Raw genomic sequence first — 5,509 nt, 5'->3', positions numbered from 1 at the left:
TAAAAGATTTCCAAACATCAAAACTCTATTCCTGAACCCTTTCACCATGAAAGCTGAACTGTATTATATTACAAAGCTCTTGTTTGGGGCATTTCTATGATCTATGACCTACAGGAATGCACCATAGGACATGAATGCTTATTTTTCACTTCATAGACATAGTACATATAAAACCAGCATTTTTATGGAAGAAAAAATGAACAATTTAAGATATGATACTATTTCTCTGCCTCAAATCAAATTTATGATAAAAATGTCAAATATCATGTGCCATAGATGGATATATGTGTTCTTTTAAGCCATTTATATGGTACTGTGAGAGTGGTATACCAGAAACATGGTACTGTGAGAGGGGTATACTGTGAGAGGGGTATACCAGAAACATGGTACTGTGAGAGGGGTATACCATATACATGGCACTGTGAGAGGGGTATAACAGAAACATGGTACTGTGAGAGGGGTTTACCAGAAACATGGCACTGTGAGAGGGGAATACTGTGAGAGGGGTATACCATATACATGGTTCTGTGAGAGGGGTATACCAGAAACATACTGTGAGAGGGGTTTACCAGAAACATGGTACTGTGGGAGGGTATACCAGAAACATAGATCTGTGAGAGGGGTATACCAGAAACATGGTACTGTAAGAGGGGTTTACCAGAAACATGATACTGTAAGAGGGGTATACTGTGAGAGGGGTATACTGTGAGAGGGGTATACTGTGAGTGGGGTATACCATATACATGACACTGTGAGAGGGGTACAACATATACATGGCACTGAGAGTGGGGTTTACCATATACATGACACTGTGAGAGGGGTTTACCATATACATGACACAGTGAGAGGGGTATACCATGTACATGGTACTGTAACAGTAAGAGGGTACATCATAATCCATCTTAAAGGCTGCTCCATTTGATCATTTTTATTCAATTAACAATGGACAGTTCATAGGTCAAAGAAAGACAAATTTGTTACATAAATTTAGCACAGTAAGTTTCAAGGATTCTAACCTACAAAACATTATTGAAATTTAAAAAAACAGTTTAAAAATGGAAGGTAATATAGGTATATGATCATAAAATTTACGAGTTACATGATTAGTATTAATTATAATAGATGCCAATAAACTTTTAAAAATATAAACAAAAATTTACTTTGAAACTTCATGAACTAATAACATGAACACAAAATGGAAATCAGCACAATGTATATGTATATATAGAAATGGAACTCTATGATATAGAAATGGTTTTAATGATTAACCAACCACATAGTTAAGCCCATTATACAGATTTTTCAGTGTTAAGTGTAAAATTCAAAGCAATTGCTAAAATAAGAAGCTAAATCGTAAATGGTTCATTGAATATTAAAATAATTTCTAAAAATTGAAGAAAAAAACAACAACAGCATAGCATAATGCAGGTACTTCAATAGTTTTTAAAAATCAAAAATAAAAGAAAAAGATGTTATTCATAAACAATGTTTCTTTCATAAATTACACGTGCTAGAAATGGCAAGAAAATATCTTTTACACCTTCAATTAACATTTAAAACACACAGACATACAAGAGGACCTGTGTAATTTGAAACTGATGGGAAAAAAATTCATATATCATTTTTTTGACAATCATACTGACTCAATATTCTAAAAAATAAAATAAGGTTACAAAATTAGCCATATGTGCATTAGAGTTTAACAATCAATAAATAATGAAACATTGTATAAGTTGTCAATCAAATAGACTTTGGCAAGGAATGCGATTCAATGAAGCAATCAATTATCAATCAATTATTAAATATAATGATTAAAAAAGGGATAATTCCAGTTGTAATATTTGTTAAAACACTGATCACAATATCTTATTTAGATAGATATTTTTTTTTAAAATGTAAAAAAAAACCACAAAAAACTAAGCAATTAAATTATATTTGAATAATATATTAAATTATTTGTCAATCAGTTTTCATTTCTATGGCATACTTCAACAGCCAAAATCAATTGTTGTTTTTTTTTAAATGTAAAAGTTTGGTTTTGTTTGTTTGAGGATATAATCAATATTCAATGAAAAAAAAAATGAAAAAAACCCATGGTGATGATTCTCTTATCTTGATCACATAAATACAAAGCATTTGTTTTAAAAGTGTATGATATTGTCTTCTTTTTCTTCTTTCTTTTATAAATTGCCTAATACCCATGGCCAATCCATTTACATTTATCTTAATTACATGTTAATTAACCATGGGTATCCAACAATAACTTATGTCCCCCAGGTGACAGTTCAATTCACCCTTGTCAGCAGTACAGTCAGCATTTATTTTGAATTTTTCCCCTATTAAAAACGAATGGTTATGTCCATATTGTACAGTGTACAATCCCATTCAAGATATTTGGCATGGTAAAAAGACTAAATCAATCAAGTCCAGAAATTAACATGGAAATACTAACAAATATTATATTTTGAGTTTAGCGCAGTGTATAAAAATAATGCCACAATTCCATTTTCTATTAAGGATGCTATATTCTAATCATATTCAACAAGATATGTTTGTAAAACATGTATGCCCCCTATCAGCAGCCAATTAGTCATGTGATAAGGTTATTATGCATGACTTCTGACCCAGTGATCAAACAATTAATAAGGGTTATAAAGTATCTACTGGTCATGACCTTGACCTTTTGACCCCTTGACCCAAAACTCAATAGGGTCATCTGCTGGTCACGACCAATCATCATACAAAGTTTGAAGTTCCTAGGCCTAGGCGTTTTTTTGTAAATTGATCAGAAACCGTTTTTACCTACAAAGGTCAATGTGACCTTGACCTTTGACCCCTTGACCCCAAAATCAATAGGGGTCATCTGCTGGTCATGATCAATCACCATGTGCCAAGTTTGAAGTTCTTAGGCCTAAGGGTTCTCTTATTATTGATCGGAAACCGTTTTAACATACAAGGTCAATGTGACCTTGACCTTTGAACCCAAAATCAATAGGGGTCATCTGCTGGTCATGACCAATCACCATGCCAAGTTTGAAGTTTCTAGGCCGAAGCGTTCTTTAGTTATTGATCAGAAAACCGTTTTTTACTTACAAGGTCATTGTGACCTTGACCTTTGACCCCTTGATCCCAAAATCAATAGGAGTAATCTGCTGGTCATGACAAATCACCATACAAGTTTGAAGTTCCTAGGCCTAAGCTTTCTGAGTTATTTGATCAGAAACAGTTTTTTACTTAAAAGGTCAATGTGACCTTGACCTTTGACCCCTTCACCTAAAAACTCCAATAGGGGTCATCTGCTGGTCATGACCAATCATCACACAAAGTTTGAAGTTCCTAGGCCTAAGCGTTTTTAGTTAATTGATCGGAAACCGTTTTTACCTACAAAGTCAATGTGACCTGACCTTTGACCCCTTGACCCCAAAATCAATAGGTCATCTGCTGGTCATGACCAAATCACCATACTCCAAGTTTGAAGTTCCTAGGCATAAGGGTTCTTAAGTTATTGATCGGAAAGCATTTTTACCTACAAGGTCAATGTGGTACCTTGTCCTTTAACCCCTTAACCCCAAAATCAATAGGGGGTCATCTGCTGGTCATGACCAATCACCATACCAAGTTGAAGTTCCTAGGCCTAAGGGTTCTTAAGTTATTGATCGGAAACCGTTTTTACCTTAAGAGGTCAATGTGACCTTGATCTTTTGACCCCTAGACACCAAAATCAATAGGGGGTCATCTACTGATCATGACCAATCACCATCTCAAGTTTGAAGTCCTAGGCCTAAGGGTTCTTTCATTATTGATCGGAAACCGTTTTTTTTACCTACAAGGTCAATGTGGACCTTGACCTTTGACCCCTTAACGCCAAATCAATAGGGGTCATCTGATTGGTCATAACCAATCACCATACCAAGTTTTGAAGTTCCTAGGCCTAAGGGTTTTTTGTTATTGATCAGAAACCGTTTTTAATTAAAAGGTCAATGTGACCTTGACCTTTGACCCCTTGACCCAAAATCTATATTGGGTCATCTACTAATCAGGGGCCAATCACCATACCAAGTTTGAAGTTCCTAGGGCCTTAAGGTTCTTTAGTTATTGATCGGAAACCAAATTTTTACCTACAAGGTCAATGTGACCTTGACCTTTTGACCCCTTGACCCCAAAATCAATAGGGGTCATCTACTGATCATGACCAATCACCATACCAAGTTTGATGTTCCTAAGCCTTAAGGTTCTTTAGTATTGATCGGAAACCGTTTTTTTACCTACAAGGTCAATGTGACCTTGACCTTTGACCCCTTGACCCCCAAAAATCAATAGGGGTCATCTACTGATCATGACCAATCACCATACCAAAGTTTGAAGTTCCTAGGCCTTAAGGTTCTTTAGTTATTGATCAGAAAACCGTTTTTGGGCTTACAAGGTCAATGTGACCTTGACCTTTGACCCCTTGACCCCAAAAATCAATAGGGGTCATCTACCTGATTATGACCAATTCACCATACCAAGTTTTAAGTTCCTAGGCCTTAAGGTTCTTTAGTTATTGATCTGAAACCTTTTTTGCTTTTAAGGTCAATGTGACTTGACCTTTGACCCTTGACCCCAAAATCAATAGGGGTCATCAACTGGTCATGACTAATCACCATACAAGTTTGAAGTTCCTAGGCCTTAAGGTTCTTTAGTTATTGATCGAAACCTTTTTACCTACAAGGTCAAATGTGACCTTGACCTTTGACCCCTTGACCAAAAATCAATAGGGTCATCTACTGATCATGACCAATCACCATACCAAGTTTGATGTTCCTATAAGCCTTAAAAGGTTCTTTAGGTTATTGATCGGAAACTGTTTTTACCTACAAGGTCAATGTGACCTTGACCTTTGACCCCTTGACCCCAAAATCAAATAGGGGTCATCTACTGATCATGACGCAATCACCATACCAAGTTTGAAGTTCCTAGGCCTTAAGGTTCTTTAGTTATTGATCAGAAACCGTTTTTGCTTACAAGGTCAATGTGACCTTGACCTTTGACCCCTTGACCCCAAAATCAATAGGGTCATCTACTGATTATGACCAATCACCATACCAATTTTGAAGTTCCTAGGCCTTAAGGTTCTTAGTTATTGATCGGAAACTGTTTTTTGCTTTTAAGGTCAATGTGACCTTGACCTTTTGACCCCTTGACCCAAAATCAATAGGGGTCATCAACTGGTCATGACTAATCACCATTACCAAGTTTGAAGTTCCTAGGCCTTAAGGTTCTTTTAGTTATTGATCGGAAACTGTTTTTGCTTTCAAGGTCAATGTGACCTTGACCTTTGACCCCTTGACTCCAAAATCAATAGGGGTCATCTACTGGTCATGACCAATCACCATACCAAGTTTGAAGTTCCTAGGCCTTAAGGTCTTTAGTTATTGATCGGAAACCATTTTTGCTTTCAAGGTCAATGTGACCTTGACCTTTGACCCCTTGACCCCAAAATCAATAGGGGTCATCTACTGGTCATGAC

This window comes from Ruditapes philippinarum, unplaced genomic scaffold, assembly GCF_026571515.1.
Source record: "Ruditapes philippinarum isolate M1 unplaced genomic scaffold, ASM2657151v2 ctg500_1_1_1_1, whole genome shotgun sequence".
NCBI classification, from domain to species: domain Eukaryota; kingdom Metazoa; phylum Mollusca; class Bivalvia; order Venerida; family Veneridae; genus Ruditapes; species Ruditapes philippinarum.
The sequence above is the reverse complement of the archived record's forward strand: the minus strand, read 5'-3'. Positions refer to the sequence as shown.